A 22,314-nucleotide genomic window follows, 5' to 3' on the forward strand; every position below is an offset into this window, starting at 1 on the left:
TGGAACACAGCTAGCTGTTTAGATGTTGTCTGCCCACAACCACTTACTATGCTTTCTTTGTATTGGGTCCCCAAGACTTACCACAGTTTCTAGTCCACAATGAGCATGTAACATCCATTCCTTGATTTAATGACTGGCCATTACATGCATTAGCTAAGTGGGCAAGGCACATGATCTCTCTGAGCCTCAGTTTTGTCATCTGTAAAATGAGAAGGTTGAACCTGATGACTTCTAAGGACCCTTCCAGTTCTAAATCTATAATCCTAAAAACCTATTATAAGTAAGAAAATAATAATAGCTAACATTTATATAGTCCTTTTAGGTTGACAAAGTGCTTAATATGTTATTTAGAAATGATATCAGACATTAATGAAAAGGAAAGAACCTCCCCCTCCCAAAAAAGACACAGAATTAAGACCTCAGAGCAATGATGAGAGAACTGTCTAGTTTGCTGATTCTAAGTCATGCTTTTAGATCTGTAAAGAACTTGGGTTACCCACTAGGCAAAACAGTTTCCATAGGTAGTCAGAGTCCTCCTGATAGTTAAAGCTGTACTCACAGACATATATACATATGTGTATGTTACTCAGTCATTTTGAGTTGTATCCTACATTCTGTGACTCTATTTGGCATTTTCTTGGCAAAAATACAGGAGTAGATTATCATTTCCTTCTCCAGTTCATTTTGCAAATAAGGAAACTGAGGCAAACAGGGTTAAGTGACTTACCCAGAGTTGCATAACTACTAGTGTCTAAGGTTGGATTTGAACTCAGACCTTGCTCTAAGCCTTATGCTCTATCCACTGTTCCACATAGCTGTGCTACTTATATGTTTTATAAATAACACATATTACATCCCCTAACTTGTTAATTGACTGATGATCTCTTTGCAGATTCAATATATCAATCAATAGTCAATAAACATTTATTGAGTACCTACTATTTGCCAGAAACTGTGCTAAAGCTACTTATAGAAAAAATGAAAAAAATTAAAGACTGTAGAAAGCAGAGTAACAAGCCAGCCTGGGTGGGTATAGTTCAGGCAGTACAACAAATGTCTAAAATTGTGTTGAGTAGCAGTGCTGGGTGGGGTTTATCCATTTTTAGTGCAAATGGAGCTAATGTTTCTCCATTACACATAATGGTAAATCTGAACTTCAGTTAATACTATTTTTTAAAAATCATATTAAGGGGATGGCTAGGTGGTGCAGTGGATAGAGCACCAGCCCTAGAGTCAGGAATACCTGAGTTCAAATCTGACCTCAGACACTTCTTACCTAGCTGTATGGCCTTGGGCAAGCTACTTAACCCCATTGCCTTGCAAAAACCAAAAAACAATCATATTAAGGAAAATCCTTTTCTAATCCTTTTTACTCTTCTTTATATAAATAGATGCTATATTTAGTCTTCTTCATTTATTGGTTTAGTTATATTATTTTATTATTTCTCTTTATTTATGATTTATTGTATTAATTATTTCCTAATATTGAGCCTGTTACAAGCTCTACTTCACTATAATTAATTATTTGGGGCAGAGGGAATATATTGAACTACTCTGGTCACAAGTATTTTATTTACTATTTTAAATTTATATTCATTAATGAATATAATTAATGATGGGTTGCCAATAGACTATTGGTTTATATAGTAAGAAGAGTCTTGCTGGTAGCAAATACATTTCATTTCTGAGACTGACTTTGAATGCTTTTATTTAAATGTTCCTCCTTCCCTCTTCAGTGCCTGAGACCTGGTTGGAGTTTTGGGACTGTTTTATTAATCCTTTTCCATTCTAAACACAAGTAAAGAAGTCCCCTGAACCTAGAGACCTTGGAAGCAGAATTCCAAGCAAGATGTTGCTGTCTCCTTTTCAGAGAAACCTGATACCCTTCCACCCCAGAGACTGAAGGGATATAGGAGGGATGTTTGTATACTTGTTATACCTTATACCTTCTCTCTCTCTCTCTCTCTCTCTCTCTCTCTCTCTCTCTCTCTCTCGCCGCTCGCTCGCTCGCTCTCTCTTTATGTCTTCCTATGTCTTGTAACCTTTTAAATAACTTTCTGTTTTATTTCAAAAAAAAAGCTAATCTGATGATTAAATGGAACTCGGAGGTCTATATCCCAAAGAGATTTTAAAAAGTAGGGAATGGGGGAAGGATCTATTTGTACAAAAATATTTATGGCAACTCTTTTTTTGTAAAGGCAAAGAATTGGAAATCGAAGAGATGCCCATCAATTGGGGGATAGCTAAACAAATTGTGGTATTTGATTGTGTTAGAATACTATTGTGCTATAAGAAATGATGAGCAGAATGCTTTTAGAAAAACCCGGGAAGACTTTACACAAACTGATGCAATGTGAAGTGAACAGAATGAATGTTGTACACAAGAATGGCAATATTTTACAATAGTCACTATTAATGACTTAACTATTCTCATACAATAATCTAAGACAATTCCAAAGGGTCTCAGGTTGAAAAATGCTATCGACCTCCAGACAAAGAGCTGATGGAGTCTGGATGTATATAGAAGCAGAATATTTTCACTTATTTTTTCACGGGTTATTATGGTGGTGGTGAGTTTTTTGGTCCATGTCTTCTTTCCCAACATTACTGATATAGAAATATATTTTGCATGATTGCATATGTATAACCTATATCAACCTGCTTACCATCTCAGTAAGGAGGGTGGGAGAAAGGAAGAGGGAAGGAAAAAATTTGGAACTCAACATTTTTAAAAGTGAATGTTAAAAGTTGTTTTTACATGTAATTGGGGGAAATAATTTAAATAGATCTGAGGTATAGGAGACCACTAAAATTGGGTAAATATAGTCAATGGAGGCTTGAGTCCACAGATGAGATTACATACCTCTCAATCCCCTAAGGGATACCAGAGTTTTAAGGCAGGGGTGAAAAGTAAAACATCTATCCTTTGACTGTGAGAGATGGGATAGTTTTTAGCCAACAATTCAAGGTTAAAAATTCTTTCTTGTTTAGCCAAGTTCCAGATTCTACCTCCTACCAAGAATTTCCTCTAACCACCCTGGGAAAACCAGCTTCTAATCCCATGAACCTTCCCCATTTCCAACCCAACTCAGCCCAACACCTACTCCTCAGTCTTTCCACCTCTAGGTCTGGGTACAGTAATCAAAAGAACACTGCCATTCCTGGAAAGGATGTGTCAAATAATTTATGACTCCACTCACTCTCCCTGTGACTTCTGTGACCAAAATATCCCTCCCTGGCCATCACTCCCCTTAATGTGTTTTCTTTCCCTGATTAAATATAAATTGAGAGCAAGGACTTGAGAGCAAGGACTATATTGCTATTTTGTTTTTGTTTCTGGTGTTTGGCACAGTGCCTAATATATAGTATGTTCTTAATAAATCCTTTTTGATTCATTTTTTTGGTTTGATCTGATTTCTCATACTCTATTAGTGGAACATCAAAAACTCCCACAAAATTCAATAACCATCTAACTCTTTTGTAAACCTATATGCATTTCCTTCATAAATTTAACTTCTATGTTACTTGGCACAAAAATATCAATGCTTTCATTGTCAGCAATACCTTTTCAGACACTGAAGCTGACTCTTCATGACTCCATTTGGGTTTTTTGGGGGTCCAATCATAGTGGAGTGGGTTGCTATTTCCTTCTCCAGCTCGTTTTACAGATGAGGAAACTGACACAAACAGAATGAAGTGATTTATCCAGTGTCACATAGCTAGTGTCTAAGGCCAAATTTGAACTCAGGAAGCTGAGTCTTTCTAACTCCAGGTCTGGTAATCTATCCACTGTGCCATCTCATTGTTCTAGTGGTAATTTTACTTGAAATGATGTTTCAATAGTAATGCTTTCTCATTTTAATTTGACTTTATTACATGTCATTCAAGATTTTCTTAGCTATAGAATAAGTTTTCATCTATCTTGTGATTTAAATCTATATATGTCTTTTATGTTATACATTGAGTTGTATTTTTTCAACCATTCTCAAATCTTTTTGACTATTTATAGGACTTCATTAAATTCCCTATAAATTCATTAAAAGGAGTAATTGACCATTTATGTTCTACTGTTCTTTATTAAGTGATTTGCTTTGTCATAAGAGAAAACAAACTTCATTTCATTGTGTAGCAGGGGTGAATAGAAAAATCCCTGATCAATCTGATGAGTCCCTCAAAGTTTCTTCAACTTGATGAAAATGCAGGACTGAACTTTTGGTGGGATGGCATTTCCCCACAACTAGACACAGGCTGAGAGGAAAAAATGAACTCTTCTGCCTGTCCCTTGATCTTGAAGGTCATGGGAAATGTATTCTGGATGGAAAACTGTCTGAGGCTGTGGACCAACCTAGACAATTTCCTGTACCCCACTTAAAGTAACTAATAAGACCAATGCCCAATTCCTTTTCAGATGAGAACATGTCTTTCTGAATCAATCAGAAGTGTAAATAAGGCCAGCTCTCAATCAATCAAAAGCACCTCAACTACTTTTGACATCTGCTCAAATTTATTGAGCAATTTATTGATCATACCCTATGGTGCTTCTACAAAATAGCAGAAGTTAAGTTTAAATCCACTAATTTAGGATAAAAGTCTTCTAGTCAAGCTTCTAGAAAGTATTTGCTTAGTCATTTCTACACTTTCCACCTTTTTTGTCCAGAAAAATATCTTGTCTTCAAAGGACAGAAGAATCTACTAACTTCTTAAAAGATCCCTGGGATAAGAATATGTTCATTAGGAACCAAGAATAATTGGAGGATGTGTGGAAAGACAGAGTTCTGGCACTAGATGAAGGTGGGCAGAAAAATCAAGCAGATGAGGTGATGGATTCCATCACATCATTAAAAGACCTTGTCTCTACTCCCCTCATCCCAGTAGGAAATTAGTATCTGCCCAGGCCTCCAGAAAACAAGAGAAGACCCCTATCAACAAAACAATAAATTCCCGGAGCAGAAATAAGATAAGTTCCCAGTCAACAAGACAAGTAACTTTCTGCTACAAGCACTGCACATGCCTCATATAACTGGATTAGGATGTCTCTAAACTACTGACCTTCGTCTATATGTCCCCAATCACCCCATCTCTTGTCTTTAAAAAACTCACACCCTGCTCAGTTGAGCTGCTAAGGAAGTGACCCCCAAAAGAAAAGGCTTTTGCTTGGATTGGACAGAATTCTTTTAGGATTACCTCTAACAAACATTCTTGTACCTCATCAATACTATAGACACCTAAGGGCCATGTCATGAAGACTCCAGTAAAGGGCCTTCTAACTAGGAGTTGCCTCATTACCACACATGTTCCTTAAGCTCAAATCCAATTGTCCTGGGATTCAGTATAGGTTCATGAAAATGTATGTCGCAAATTCCAGGAGAGGATGTTTTGGATCAACTATATATACTATCTTACTAAATTCTCCCTATGTTAAAAACTAATTAAGACTGTCTTACTAATTGCTCTCAATCTGATTACCAAGGAGGGAAATCACATTTCTAGATGCTTGTGAATTATAGAACTAGAAAACCATCCTCCCCCAGTTTCTCAAGGTTATTCCCTCAAACCCTGAGGGGAGAAATAGTGGGCATCCAAGCTATGGAAACAAATCTGAATTCTGGGTTCTTTTCTCATATTTTCTTCCTTAAATTCTAGAAGGGAGTATAGGAAGTTTGGGGGAAGAGATTCCTTTTCCCTTCCTCCACCTGCTGCCAAGAGCAATGGTGACTAATAGCAGAAGCCAGGTCCAATGTATCTTATGTTTACAAGATTAGACCTCCCAGATTTAGATGCCTTCTTCTGTCTTCCTGTTTTGTTTTTTTTTTTTGAATAACAGTTCTGAAAATGGACATTTCCAGCTTTGAGGTTAGTTACCTCAGGAATGATCCTGAGTTTCAGAGTTTCTGAGATGATATGAGGGAGATTTCCTTAACAGAGGGCTCTTCAGAGAAGAGGATGGTTAACAGGCTTACCTTTCACCTTTCAGGTCTATGAGTGTGTAAGTTGTACTAGTACCTCTTGTGTGAAATCTTTTTAGGGTTACTCATCGAACTTCAGTTTCCACCTGGTGCTCAGCTCTCCCCCATGACTCTAAGAAACTGTAGTATGCACAGCTGTCAAAGCCCAGTTAACCATTTTGGCAGATGTGCTGAACCAATTGAGGGTAACCAGAGAGCCATAAACCCATCAAAGAGTTAGTGGGATGTCTACCCCAAGCATGTGATGACGTCTCCCAGTTGAATGAGCAGATGAAAACAATTAGTTCTAAAGGCCATGAAAGTGCTGTGGAGTACTGAGAACCTGGTTAGATCTTGAAGACATCAAGGTCATCCAAGACATCCCATTCATACTGACTTTTGTCATCACTGAGTTTCAGTGACCCTAAAAGACAGAATAAGGTTGATGAATTTGTGCAACTCTGTCCAGGGCAAATGTACCCAGAGAGATGAATTATAATGAAGGAAGAATAGAGAGATGGACAGTTTGTCTGGTTTGCAGTTCAGGAAAAGGAGCAATGTTCAATGAGGCTGTAAAGATAGATTGAGGCTGGGCTGCCTAGGCAAAACAGAGGTATTTGTTTGATTTTAAAGACAAGAGTGAGACAAAAGAATTTTCTACATAATTATATCTGTGCTGTAAGAAAATGATTAGCAGCAATATGGAGATTGAACTGGAGTGTGCCAAGATGGTGCTAAGTACTGGGAATGCAATGAAAAGCAAAAACACAGTCACTATCCACAAGAAATTCACATTCCACTGGGTGAAACAACATAAAAACAACTAGGTACTTACAAATTATAGCCATTGTAAATTGAAGGCATTCACAAAAATAGATTGGAATACAAAAGGCAATAGCATGAAATAGGTCTAGAAATGCCAGAACCAGACTATGAAGGGCTTTAAATACCAAACTGAGAAGTCTGTATTTGGTCCTAGAGACAATAGGGAGTTACTGAAGATTTTAGAATAAGGGAGTAACATTGTCATTTTTGTGCTCAAGATAGATAATCTGGGAAGCTTTCTGCAGGCTGAATTGGAGAAGGGAAAGATAAGAAGCAGTGATATCAATTAGGAGGCTGTTATATATGAGGGATGGGGTGATGTACTAAACTAAGGTGGTAGCTATTTAAATGAAGAGGAGAGGCCATAAGTAAGAAATAGTGGGGAAAGAGTTGACAAGATCTGTCCCTGAACAATGTGGTCAGTGAAGGAGAGAGAAGGGTCTATCGTGATCAGAAGTTGTAAATTTAGGTACCCTCAACAAAAATAGGGAAGTTTGGAGGAGGAGATGGAAGGGCAAGTTGTAGGGAAAAAATAATGAGGTTTCTTTTTAACATGTTGAGTTTAAGATTGTTATGGGGACAAGTTGAGGATATCCAGCATGTAATTATGGGACAGAGCTCAGAGAATAGTCAAGGTTGAATACAGAGATCTGCATTGAGGTGACCACAGAAGATGAGGATACACCTAAAGTTTGGGTATAGGAAGAGAAGAAAAGTAAGCCTGGGAAAGAGACTTGGGGGGCAATGATGATTAGTAGGCCAATAAGCAAGCTTTTTAAAATATAAAACAAGTTTTTATAGCTCAACAAAACATGCAAATAACTCAGAAGCCTCTACCATCATAGGATCCATTGTACCATGTCCCCTTTCCTAATATTTATGACTGGCTACCTAGGAGAAATTCACTTCCGCACCACTATTTCTTGCTCTCTCTCTTCCTGCTGTCCACCTCTGTTCTTCCTTTCCTGAGTTCCAATTTGGTTCTATCCTTCCCTTCCACTATATCCTAGGAAATTCCCATCCTCTATGCCCAAGGGCAATAAAAATGTGCATACCCTTTGATCCAGCAAGACTACTACTGGGCCTATACCCTGAAGAGATACTGAAAAAGGGAGAAAATATCACTTGTTCAAAATTATCCATAGCAGCTCTGTTTGTGGTAGCAGAGAATTGGAAACTGAGTGAATGTCCATCAACTGGGAAATGACTGAACAAATTGTGGTATATGTATGCTATGGAACACGATTGTTCTATTAGAAACCAAGAGGATGGGATTTCAGAGAAGCCTGGAAAGACTTGCATGAAATGATGTTGAGGGGGTGTCTAGGTGGCACAGTGGATAAAGCACCAGCCTTGGAGTCAGGAGTACCTGGGTTCAAATCCGACCTCAGACACTTAATAATTACCTAGCCGTGTGGCCTTGGGCAAGTCACTTAACCCCACTGCCTTGAAAAATCTAAAAAAAAAAAGGAGTGATGTTGAGCGAGATAAGCAGAACCAGAAGAACACTGTACACCCTAACAGCAATATGGGAGCAATGATCAACCTTAAAGAATTTTCTCATTCCATCAGTGCAATAATAAGGGACAATTTTAAAGTACCTGTGATGGCGAATTCCACCTATATCCAGAGACCAAGTCTATTACCTTCAATTTTTTTTAAGTGTCTTACGTACAATATAATTTTGCTATCTCTAATATTTTATTTTCTCCTTGAGGATATAATTTCTCTTCCAACACATTCAATTTCAATCACTGTATAGCATGGAAACAATGTAAAGATTATCAGACTGTCTTCTGTGGGGGGATGGGGGAGGGAAGTGAGGGTTGGGGGGGAAATTGTAAAATTCAAAACCTTACAAAAATGATAGTTAAAAACTACTATTGTATATAAATGGAAAACTAATACAATATTTTTAAAAAAGAAATTCCCATTCTGTTGCAGACAAACTTCCCTTCTCCTTAGGTCCCTTACATCCTCTTACAATGCTTCTATTTTTTTATGATGATGGCAACTTGGTTCTCCCCAAACACTGCTTCCCTGACTACCCTCTCCAGTAAAGGATGCATCTTTTGTAATCATTTACTTTAATAATAATTTCATCTTTGAAAAGGTGAAGGAACCATATCCACCATAGATATGGAATATATGGAATTGATTTGATTTTATAAGAACAAGAGACAGTCCTCAATAGATAAATGATCAAAGGATATTAATAATTCTCATTCTCAAAGTAAGAAATTAAAGCCAACAGAATCAAATGTTCAATGATATAAAGCCAAGAGCACCAAATGTTCTAGTGAAAAACTACTCTAATAAACAGCTAAGTTTAGCATTTATATAATGTTGGCAAAGTTCTTTACAAATATTATCTCATTTGATCCTCACCACAACCCTGGGAAGTAGATGCTATTGTTATTCCCATTTTACAGATGAAGAAATATTACGTGACTTCCCTAGAATTATACAGCTATCTGAGGTGAGATTCCATCTCCAAGTTCAATGCTGTAATCACAGCATCACCTAGTTGCAAATTAAAGTTAAAACAACTTTAAGTTTGCACCTCCTACCCATCTGATGGTAAAAGGAACAACGACAACAACAGAAAAATGGGAGGGCCTATAGAACAAAAGGTAAACTAATACACTATTTGGTGAAGTTGTGAATTGATCCAGTCAATGGAAAGCAATGTGAAACTTTGTTCAAAATGTCATTAAACCATGCATGCCATTTGATCCAATAATTCCAATTCTAAACCTAGATTCCCAAAGAGATCTAAGAAAAAAGAGAAAGGTCACATATATACAAAAAGAAATAAAATAGCTTTGTTTGTAGTGGGCAAGAACTGGAAACCAAGAAAGTATATCCAACAATTGGGGAATGACTGGACAAACTATGATACATAAATATGCCATAGGAATTGATGAACTGAGAAACCTGGAAAGACCGATATGAATTGATCCAGAATGAGGAGAGAAGAATCAGGAAAACAATTTCTCTAATAACAACATTGTAAGGGGGAAAAAAACTGTGAGACTTGAGTACTCTGACTGATGTAATGATAAAGCCTAATTCCAGAAAAATTACATTAACTATGCTATCCACTTCTTGACAGAATGGTGAAGACATTTTTAGACAAAATCAATGTGGGAATTTATTTTACCTGACTATGCATACTTTTTTCTTTTTTTTCTTTTTCTCCATTGGGGTAGTAGAAAAACGAGGTTAGAGCTAGAGAAGCAAAAATAAAGAAAGACAAAATAATGAAGAATTTTGTTTGTTGTTGGTTTTAATGAAGAGGAAAGAAAAGAAGGAAGATCAGAAATGTCTGGAGAATTTTTAATGTGATATTTTGAATTTATTATTTGCTGTGGTCACTAGGGGGAACTATAGTTCATAGAAGTCTAGACTTGAAATCAGTACTACCTGAATCTAAATCTAATCTCTTTTCAGTGATTCCCTTGGCAAATCACTTGACTTCTGTCACCCTCAATTTCCACATCTGTAATAGGATTATAATAGCACCTACCTATCAATGTTGTTTTAAGACAATATTTGGGGTTTTTTTTTTGATAAGGCAATGGGATTAAGTGACTTGCCCAAGGTCACACAGTGTCAAGTATCTGAGACCACATTTGAACTCAGGTCCTCCTGACTGCAGAACTGACACTCTATCCACTGCACCACCCAGCTGCCCCCTGAGGCAATATTTGCAAAAAAATTTATATAGTACCTACTACCTTCCTCAATCTAGATGTTTGGTCTTGTCCCACTCTTTGTGACCCCATTTGGGGTTTTCTTGAGAAAGATAGTAGAGCGGTTTGATATTTTCTTCTCCAGCTCATCTTATAGATAAAGAAACTGAGGAATGGGGGCGGCTGGGTGGTGTAGTGGATAAAGCACTGGCCTTGGAGTCAGGAGTACCTGGGTTCAAATGTGACCTCATACACTTAATAATTACCTAGCTGTGTGGCCTTGGGCAAGCCACTTAACCCTGTTTGCCTTGCAAAAAACTAAAAAAAAAAAAGAAACTGAGGAAAATAGAGTAAAGTGATTTGCCCAGGGTCACACAGCTAGAATGTGTGACCAGGGCTAGATTTGAACTCAGATCTCCCTGATTCCAGATAATACCCCCTTCCCCCTTCAACTTAATACACAAAAAAAATCTGGTATTTTTGCTTTTCTGAAAAGGGGGAAAAAGTAGAGAGACTAATGAGGGGAAATTCTTGATTAGATCTGATCCTCATTAACAGAAAGGAACTGACTGTTGAGGTTGAAATGATGAATAGGAATTCTGTGATGGTGGGGGAAGGTGGGGAGAGTGATCACTGCCTCCTAGAGAATATGATAAGAAAAAAAAGAACACAGTCAGACATGCACCCTGGTTGCGGCGGGGAGGGAATGAAGATTTCAAAAGCTTCAGAGGAAGAATAGGGAGGATTCTAAGGGAACAGCATTCTCTAGGAGAAGTAAGCCTGTGAGAAATAGGAAAGATCTCACAAATTGACATTCTGAAGACACAAGAGGAAACAAAACCAGTGAGGAGGAAAAATCAATATTGTCTGAAGAAACTGAAGTGGAAGTAAAAGGAACTCATTAAGCAGCTTAGATTTTTAGAAAGATTTACACAGAAAGCAAGGTCAGGTAATAGGATGCATTTAAGTATCCTCAGAATAGTATCAGGAATAATAAAGTTCTGAATGCTCTGAGAGGTTGGCTAATTAAGCTAAGGGTAGAAAAATGTTTAAGTTATATTGAAAATATATTGATTAAAAAAAGAAAATCTATTTATTAGATTTTTTTAAGATATATTGAAGAAATGATTAGATTGGATAAAGCATTAATTAAGCCCTTACTATGTTAGATCCTACACTTAATGCTGAGAAAATAAATACAAGCAATACAAAAGACAGTCTGCCCCAAAAGAGCTTACATTCCAATAGGTTAACACAACACGCATAAGGGAACTGGAAATGGGGGTGAGGAAATGGAAAAGTAGGCTACAGAGTGAGGAGGCTGGCTGGATTAGCTGTGATTAAAGTTAGGTTTGAAGGGAAAATGCACCTACCAGTGCATGAGGTTTGCCTTCATGAAAAGGCTCCTGGGAGGGAGATGAAAAAAGAATTTGGATATTTGGGGGACTCATCAAGTTTAGAATAGGAATGGGGTAGCTAGGTGGCTCAATGGATAGAACACCAGCCCTGAAGTCAGTAGTAAGTTAGGGTCATACAATTAGTCTGAGGATGGATTTGAGCTTTTGAAGATAGGTCTTCCTGACTTCAGGTCTGATGCATATATTCACCACCTAACTGCCCTGGTTAATATATAAGCACATCAAGAAAATGGGGGAAGGAAGGGAGAGAATAGTGTGAAGGCAAAGATAAATTTTTTTAAAGCCTGGAAAATAACTCAATGTGTCTGATTCTCTGTGATCCCATTTGGGATTTTCTTGGCAATCATCTTCAAGTGGTTTGCCATTTCCTTCTCCAGTTCATTTTACTGATGAAGAAACTGATTCAAACAGGACTACGTGACTTGTCCAGGGTCACACTTTGAATAAATGTGTGAGGCCAGATTTGAACTCAGCAAGATGAGCCATCCTGACTCCAGGCTTGGTACTCTATCCACTGTGCCACTTAGACATTTTATTATTATATATATTATTTATATAATTTATATGTTTGGGAATACTAGATATATTAATTATATATGTATGTATAATATATTACAGATTATTAGGGATACTAATTTTTAAAAGTACTTGCTCTTAAGGAATTCACATTCTAATGGGAAGCAATGACCCACATTTGGAGACTTCAGCTATAGGACAGGCAGGAAGGGGAGCATATACAAACTTTCCTACCTTTTTTTTTTGATGTTCATTTCTATTGATTAAGTCATTCTGGTTATATTTCTTTGATGCTAGAGCATCATCATATGGACTGATGCCAAGTGAGCAGAACCAAGAAATCATAAATGTCTCCTATCATCCCAATGATATGAATGGACACCAAGACAAAAATTAAAGCTGAATATTGCTCCTGCTGCCTTCCTCACTGCTTCTCTATTTGCTGCCTGCTTTCCTACTGCCTTTAAACATGCCCATGTCTACTCCGTCCTTAAAAAGATCTTTCTTGATCACTACTAACTCTAACTTTAGACCCCCTTGTCCTCCCTCTGTGGGCCAACTTCTTGGAGAAAACTGTTCAAAGTCTCCAACTTCTCCTCCTCTTACTTACTTGCTAAACCTTTTCAGTCTGGCTTCCAACTTATTTATGTAGCTGATATTGCCCTCCCCAAATTGCCAGTTGTCTCTTAATCACCAACTCTAATGACCCTTTTTTCTCCATCCTCATCTTTCTTGACCTCTTTGTAGCCTTTGAAACTTTTGATCATCTCTACTCCTAAACTATCTGAGTTGACCTAGGTTTTCCTCTCTAGGTTTTCATGACATTGTCCTTTCCTGGTTCTCCTCTGTGGCAAGGGAATTTCTGGCTCTGGCTTCTTGCTGCCACTGTGATAAAGACTATGATGAGAAAGAAATTCTGACTCAGAGTTGTTGCCACCACTATAATAAAAATTGGACATGGCCTCCATCACAATGACTTGTGTACATAAATGACTTTGGGAAACAGTCACAGTTCCTATTCTGACCAGGTTGTGGGGTTCTTCTCTCCCCCCACCCTGCAAAGTTGATACCATCTTCTTCTTTTGTTTTTGGTAAAAAAAAAATCCATTTATTTAGGCTGATTACATTCTCATTCCCTTTAAGTTTGCTGAAGATAATGTTCTGAGTTCCCTGATTTTTTTTATCCAGATTAGTCTGGGTCCCGAGGGAAAATAAAATCTGTAAATTACTATCTCTCCCATTGATTCAGTGACTGGCAGAATTACTTAATTGACAACCCCCTAAGATAATTTTTATCACACCTCCAATCTGTCATATTGTTCCTTCTTGTCCAATACTATAGTTTTAACAGTCACTTCCATAAACTGAGAGAGTCCCACCAAAGCTCTGTTCTGAATCCTCTTCTTCCTCCATACTATCTCACTTAGAAATCTTATCAGCTCCTGTGACTTCATCTTTATGCAGATATTCAGCCTCAATCTCTCTCCTGAGTTCCAGGCCTGAATCATCAACTACCTTTTGGATGTCTCATACTGGATGAACTATATTTCAAACTCATCAAGTCCAAAGCAGAACCCATTATCTTCGCCCCCTAACCCTTCCCTCTTCTGAACTTTCTTATTGTTGAGGGAATCACCATTCCCCCAAATATCTGGTTTAAGAATGACATACTCGGTCTCATTCTTCCTTCACAACATCTTTTTCTCTACTCATACAACTACAATCCTACTGATTTTTTAAATCATTTTTTAAAATGCCTACCTGCCAAGCACACTTCTATTTGGTGTTGTTCAACTCTTTACATCATTTTTGATCCTCATAACAATATTGGGATGCTGTTATTATATCCATTTTACAATTGAGGAAACTGAGGCAGGCAGTGGTTAATTGACTTACCCAGAGTCACACAGCTAGTAAGTGTCTAAAGTCAGAGTTAATTCAGATCTTTATGATTCTAGGTCTAGTGCTTTCACCACTGCACAACCTAATAAAAGAAGGGAGACCATTTAGGAGATTATTATCTTAGCCCAGGAGATGGAGGTTGATGATGGCCTGAATTAAGGTGGTGGCTATGTGAGTAGAGATAGGGAGATAGAGAGAAAAATGTGAATAATGTTGAAAGGTTAAAATGACAGGGTTTGGCAAATGATTGACTATGTAAGATGAAGAAGAATGAGTAGTCAAAGATGACCCCAAGATTGTGAACCTGGGTGACTGGAAGTCTGGCAGTGGTCTTAAAAGAAATAGGGAGGTTCAGAAAGAAGACTATGACTGGATATACACAGATAATAACTAAATTTATGAGAATTGATAAGGTCATCAGCTATTAAAAAAAAAGAGATGAGAAGAAGAAGCAGGTCTGAACTCTAGGGAATATCTATTCTTGGGAGTCAGGACTTGGGTGATGATTTAGAAGAAGAAGAGTCAAAGAGGAAGAAAAATGTCATGAAAGCCTAGAAAGGTGGAGATATCCTGGACAAGAAGCTGGTGGACCAGGGTCAAATGCTGTTGAGATGGAAAGGTGGAAACTACTAGAGAAACTAGGGATGTCTGGTTTGAAGAAGACTAAGGGAGATCAAGAGAGTTGTCCTCCTTACTGGTCCTGGAAGGGAGATAGAGAGAAAAATGTGAGAAATGTTGAAAGGTTAAAATGACAGATTTGGCAAATAACTGACTATGTAAGATGAAGAAAACTGAGTGTTCAATTAGTGAGGAAATTTTAATTTGATGTCAAAAACTCCCTGACAATTAGAGAAGTCCTAAAGTGGAATTGAGGGCATCTAAGTGATGCAGTGGATAGAGTGTAGGGCCTGGAATCAGGAGGATCTGAGTTCAAATCCAACCTAATACATTTACTAGCTGTGTGACTCTGAGCAAGTCACTACCCTGTTTGTCTCAATTTCCTTGTCTATAAAAATGGATTTGAAAAGGAAATGACATACCACTTCACAGTCTTTGCAAGAAAACCCTAAATGAGGTCTTGGAAAGTCAATCATGACCCAAACTACAACAGCAAATGGATTGGACTAGTACATTAAAGTCCCATTTGACTATTAAATTCTGAGTCTGTGAAGAGAGATTGTTGATTTATGCCAGCAACAAGGGGATTTGGAAGCGACTGTGTGGATCAAGGATTACAATTGCTACTTGAAGAGTGTTTTGGATGAGCCAGGTTGCCATCCTTGCAAGAAGACGGAAGAAGTGTAAGAGGCAGAGATGGAGGGTGAGGGGAAATTTGTTTGCAATTGAGTGAGGATTTCTGAGGATTTAGTGGAGGGGAGGGAAGAGCCAGATTGAATTTCCAGAAAGGAAGGGCTGAAGTGAAGGATGGGAGAGAGAGCAGAGCATAGTTGCAGGGGAAGTGAGTTTTCTCCTAAGCTGCCAGTGACTGTGAATCATAAGGGTTAGGAGAGGAAGGAGATGAACATTGACTAACCACGGGATGAGGATGTGGCTTCCATACTCAAAACTCTTGTGATGATGGAGGACAATGAGTCATTTGCATGTTTTGTTGGGTTAAATAAAAGTTGTTCTATAGAGGTCCTCCAAGTCCCTGTCCTGAGTCTACTTTTCATCCTATAACCTACCCATTCTCAGGATACACTCACCTCCCATGGATCTAATTATTACCTCATTGTAAATGGCTTCCAGATCTATGTATCCAGTCCTCATCTCATCTCATCTCAACTGTATTTTTTTTTTGCGAGGCAATGGGGTTAAGTGGCTTGCCCAAGGCCACACAGCTAGGTAATTAATTAAGTGTCTGAGATTGGATTTGAACTCAGGGACTCCTGACTCCAGGGCCGGTGCTCTATCCACTGCGCCACCTAGGCACCCCCATCTCAACTCTATCTTGAACATCTCCATCTGAATGCTCCCATAAGCACCTCAAACTCAACTTGTTTAGAACACAATCCCTTATCTTCCCTCCCCCCCCAAAACCTTGTCCCTCCTCTTCCTCTACCTCTAAATTTCCTTGTTTATGTTGAGAACAGTAAGTTCATAACCTCAAGTTCATTCTAGTTTCTTCCCTTTCTCTCACTGGTCATATCATCCAAGGACGAGTCTTTTCAATTTTACTTCTACAACATTTCTCACATCCAGCCCTCCTCTCCCCTTCTTTGGATTATACAAGTCTCATAAATAGTGTCTCTGCTTCTAATTTCTTCCTTCTCTAATATATCCTATACACAGCTCCCTAAATGATCTATCTCAAACACAAACATAATCATGTTATTCCCCTACTCAAGAATTTTCAGTGACTCCCTATTGCCTGCAGAATGATGATGATGTTGTCATTGTTGATTATGATGATGATGACAATAATGATAATAACTTAATGTTCAGTCATATCCAACTCTTCATGATCCCATTGGGGTTTTCCTGGCAAAGATACTGGAATGGTTTGCCATTTCCTCCTCTAGTTCATTTTATAGATGGGAAAATTGAGACAGAGATTAAGTGACTTGCCCAGATCACACAGTTAGTAAATGTATGAGACTGGATTTGAACTCAGGTCTTCCTAACTCCAGGGCCAGTACTACTCTATCTAGTGCAAATATTACCTATTGGATAAAAAACAAACACCTCACATTGGATTTGAAATCCCCTTGTGGGCTACTCCCAAACTTTCCAGGTTTATTTTATCTTATTCCCCATTACAAACTCTATGCACCTGCCCAATTATATTACTTGTTCTTCCCTGAACTTCATATTCTATCTCATTCCTCCACAACTCCGCACAAAATTCTGCCATGTCTTTAATGCATTCCCATCACTCTTGCTCCTCTTTCAAAACATCACCTAAGCAACACCTAAACATGAAAGCCATCCTGGTTCCCTCATCTGCTATTTCTGTCCCCACAAGGTATTGCCACTTATTTTGTACATATTCATATATTTTACATACAATTATTTATGTATATGCTTTCTCTCCTAGAGAATGTAAGTTTTTAAATTTCAAAATTTTGGTTTTGTATTCTATCTCCATCACAGAGTAATACCTGGAAAATAGTGAAGATGATGATGATGATGATGATGATGATGATGATGATGGTGATGATGATGATGATGATGATGTTTTTCCTTAAATCAGAGAAGACCATGACATCAGGGAGGTGATGCTATGGCATGCAAGTGGATTGGATTTGAGCAAGAGGATGATGTGCAAAGTTACCAGCCTCACTTTCTCCTCTGGAGTTATCTGGATTCAGTGGCCAAATATGAATCAAGATGACTGGAGATGACCTTGGATGTGACTTGTGACTTGTCTAAAGTCACACAGTAAGAAAGTATCAAATATCTGAGTTCGGATTTGAACTCAGGTCCTCCTGACTTTGCTTTACCCACTGGGGCATCTGACTGCTCTGGCCCATAATAGGTGCTTAATTAATGTTTATTGATTGATTAGAAATCCATGTTTGGGATTGTACAGGTACAATTTATATCAGATCACTTGCTGTCATAGGGAAGAGGGAGGGAAGGGCAGGAGATAGAAAAATATGAAATTCAAAAGCTTCCAAAAAAGATGAATGTTGAAAACTATCTTTGCATGTTATTGGAAAAATAAAATAACATCAAAAAATTAAAAATTAAAAAAAATTCATGTTTGATTTGTCCCCACGACCTAGTTCATGTAAAACCATAACTTTGATTCCAGACTGTGGTTACATAGATTTTAGTAATCATATTAGCATCTATATACACTTAAAAAATGGTAGCCAAAGGGGACCTCAATATATTGATTAGGAATTCCCTAGTCAATACTTTTTCAAGCAAAAAATGATATTTATTTAATTGAAGCTAGAGGCTATCCCCAGTCACCAAGGCAAACTATTAAAATCAGTTTCTGCCTTCAAGGAGCTTATATTATGTTGGATTTAGTTTATAGAAATTGCTTGCTTACTTGCTACACTGAGTCATTTCATGACTCAATTTACATATTTACATATTTCAAAGAGTGAATAAATTGGAGCAAGTCACTTAATTTCTCTGGGTCTCAGTTTCTTCTCCTGTAAAAATAAGGGTGTTGGATTCCAAGATCCTTTCCAGTTCTAAAACCATGATCCTATTATTCCAAGAAGTTTGGTTGAAAAGATAACAGCGTCAATCTTTTGTCATACATATGAAGCAAATGCATACAAATTTCCTGCTGACCCCTTCCAATTACTCTTTCCCTTCTCATCTACCAGCAACCAAAGCTTAGCCCCTGCCCAAGTACTGTTACCCATAGCTTCAGAATCACTGTATTATACTGAACTGCACATTTTATTCAAATCCAGTCATTAAAATAAATACTTTTTTCAGAAATTGCTCTTATTTCCCTCTGGATCGATTCATATTTTTCTTCCTTTGTAATGGGGAAGAAGAGGTCAAGGAAACCTCAATTTCATGAGTCCCCTAGTCACGCTGATGAAAACACAAGGTATGGACACTTAACTGAAGATCACCTTTCACAAAAATAAACTTGGGTTCTAGTCCTTTGCTGAAACCCCACAGAGAACTCAATTGTTTCCCAGTGACTAAGTCTGGCTCCAAGATGATTGATGATTGAGTCAGGGCAATGGATTCTTGTCAGAGGAATTACATTTTTCTTTGTCATCTCTAAGAGTGAATTCTGATATGGCTCACTCCATTTTTCACTTTTCTTTTCTTGAGTTTTCTCTTCCTTAAACTTTCAGTAATTAATGTAGCAAGAGTAAAGTGGGGTACTAGAGAACTTCTGAGAATTTCAGTAACTATGTAGATGTCTTTCTATTAAAAATTTAAATTTTTAATAACTTTTTAAATTACAAAGAATTTGTATTAATAGATGTTTTTCCTAAAGATGGAAGTTGAATCACAAATGAAAAAACAAAAAAAAAGTAAGAGTGGAATGTCAGAGTATTTCCCCTTCTACTAAGAAATAGAAAATGCCATCTTGTTGGAGAAGAAGATGACTCCAGGTCTATGCTTTTTTTCCCCCCCCTGTTATTCTGTTTCTTTGTAAGAGAATGGATTTTTCCAGCTTTAGAGGGTTACCTCAATGGGTAATCCTCAGTTGGAGAATTTCTGAGTTGAATTGTTGAGTACCGACCTCCAAAAGGGAGATTTTCTTTACTTACCTGTTTCCCAGAAAGGGAAATCAGAACATCTCTCTGGTCCTCCAAGAAGAAGTCCTCCAGAGGATTGTTCTATCGCTGAAGGTCTAAAGTCCTGCCATAAGAGACCAAGAAATCTGAACATTGCCAACTCTGCCAAGATTGTGAGTGGTTCAGAATGTCTGTTCTAAGATGAAGCATTTGTTTAGCAGCCCCTAAGAATGTCTTTATCTTCAAGTCAAATGGACTATTTGAGTACTTTATATTTCTGTATTTGCACCTTACTCATATTATAATGTATGAGAAGAATACCTTGAACTCATTTTACTATTAGAATTTTTGAATTTCTGGCTCATTGCCTAGAAAAAAGAAATAAAGGATGGTTTGAATGAGTGGAAAGGGGTTAAGGTTGGCATTTGGAGAACACACAGGAAAGAAAGAGCAAAGGCAGAGGAGGAGAGGAGAGGAGAAAAGAGATGGCAGTTAGATGACACAGTCTTGTGCCTTGGAGCTGCCCTTGATGTCAGGAAGATCTGAGATCAAATTCAGCCTCAGACACTTAATAACAATGTGACCTTGGACAAGTCACTTAACCTCTATTTGTCTCAGTTTCCTCAACTGTCAAATGGGGGTAATAATATCACCCAGCTCCCAGGATTGTGAGGATCAAGTACTATTTGTAAAGTGTTTAGCAGAGATCCAGGAGTTCTTTGCTGTATAGCTGTTTTAGTCATGTCTAAATCTGTTGCTATTGTTAATTGACCATTGCTGTCATGTCCAATTCTTAGTGGTCCCATTGGGGCCATTTCCTTCTCCAGCTCATTTTACAGATGAGGAAACTAAGGCCAGCGGGGTTAAGGTGCCCAGGGTCACCCCAACTAGTAAGTGTCTGAGGTCAGATTTGAACTGAGGAAAACACTTGCCTGTAGCAGAACTGGTAGGTTTCCATTCTGAACTTCCTCATAGTTTCTGCAAAAGTTGAATTTTTACTTCTCCTAAGTCAAAATAAACTGGGTCTGCAGTTTGCATTCCCTGTGTCCCTTTGCTCATGGTCTGAGTGTATGGAAAGATCCAGAGATAGATAGCTGGTTTTGTCACACAGAAAGAACACTCGCTGATTGGTAAGTGTTTTTTTTTTCTTGACTTAAGCTGGGAATATCAATCCTTGGTCACTCTTTTAAAAACTACAAAGCCCCCTGCACATTTTTAGTTATTTCATCAAATATTTCCCAATTATGTGTAAAATTTTTTAAAATATTCCTTTCTGAAAATTTTTGAATTCCAAATTCTCTCTCTTCTGCCCATTTCTCTTCCTCATCCATTGAGAAGGCAAGCAATAGGGGATTGATTATACATGCAACATTATTTTTTTAGGTTTCTGAAAGGCAATGGGGTTAAGTGACTTGCCCAGTCACACAGCTAGCTAATTAGTAAGTGTCTGAGGCTAGATTTGAACTCAGGACCTCTTCACTCCAAGGCTGGTGCTCTATTCACTGAGCCACCTAGTTGCCCCTACATGTAACATTATTAAAAACACATTTCTGTATTAACCATATTGGGGGAAAAAAGCACCCACACAAACATAAAAAAAGTTTTAAAAGTATTCTTCATTCTGCATTGAGTTCATCTTTGATTCCTCTTTGTATAGTCTTTCTTTAACAGGAGCTTACATTATGAGTTATTTTTCCATAATTTTTTTGCCATCTATCAGCTCCCTAAAGCAGGAATTTAAATAGAGGTTTAGAGCTAGTCATTTCCAAGACCCTAACAAATTTTTCATTTTTCAGACTGTGACCTGAGTGTCTTCCCTACAGGCAGTATAGACAGACTAAGAAGAGAGGTAGGCAGAGTTTGAAGCGTAGCTTCCTCCATGTACTGGTTGGGAGAAGAAGGGAAGCAAGAGAAAATTGATTGGTTGAAGGAAAGGGGATTAGAAAGATGGAGGGAGGGGTGGGCATGAGTGAGTATGTTTGATTTTTTTTTGTAACTTCCCAACCTGACTACTGAACTTTATAGAATGAAACAGTGACACCTAGTGAAAGATGGAGATAGCCAAAAGAAAGTTTGTACGTAATTAAGTGACAGGTCGGATTTGAATTCAGGTACTGGGGTGGCTAGGAGGTGCAGCAAATAGAGCACTGGTCCTGGAGTCAGGAGTACCTAAGTTCAAATCTGGCCTCAGACACTTAATAATTACCTAGCTGTGTGGTCTTGGGCAAGTCACTTAACTCCATTGCCTTGCAAAAACCTAAAAAAAAAGTCTACTATTGAACTCAGGTACTCCTGACTCCAGGGCTGGGACTCTATCCACTGCACCACCTAGCTGCCCCCTAAGAATTCTTAATCTGGAGTTCATGAACTTGTTTTCATAGATAGATAAGGTAGATAGGTAGATTATATTTCAATATAATTGATTTCCTTTGTAATCCTATATATTTTATTCTCTTCATTTAAAAAAACACAGGAGTAGATATAGTGGAGTTGATAGAGCATTGACTCTGGAGTCAGAAGGACCTGAATTCAAATTTTACTTAAGACTTACTAGCTGTGTGACCTTGGGCAAACCACTTAACCCCAATTGACTCCTCCCAAAAAAAAGTATATTCAAAAAATGTTATTCTGAGAATGGATCTACAGGCTTCACCAGACCACCAAAGGGTTCCTGGACACAGAAAAAGTAAAGAATCTCTACTTCATACAAATTTCCTCCAAGTTTTACTCTTGGCTAGGGACAATGATTAAAAGTAGAAAAACTGATTCTGGCCCAAAGTCCTTTATGGGAAATGAGAAGAGTCAAGGATGACATCTTTAAAACTTTTGGCCTTGGAGAGAGAAT

General features: G+C 37.9%; 1 long non-coding RNA gene across 1 annotated transcript in view; it reads right to left on the bottom strand.

Annotated features, from left to right (window-relative positions):
- LOC141500359 (uncharacterized) overlaps positions 1-22,314 on the bottom strand; it is an 85,191-nt gene that overhangs the window by 51,287 nt on the left and 11,590 nt on the right. Inside the window, exon 2 of the long non-coding RNA XR_012471914.1 lies at positions 82-19,593. This is a non-coding gene — a long non-coding RNA (uncharacterized LOC141500359). The remainder of the gene's footprint in view (positions 1-81; positions 19,594-22,314) is intronic.

Source organism: Macrotis lagotis, chromosome X, assembly GCF_037893015.1.
Source record: "Macrotis lagotis isolate mMagLag1 chromosome X, bilby.v1.9.chrom.fasta, whole genome shotgun sequence".
Classification (NCBI taxonomy): Eukaryota; Metazoa; Chordata; class Mammalia; order Peramelemorphia; family Peramelidae; genus Macrotis; species Macrotis lagotis.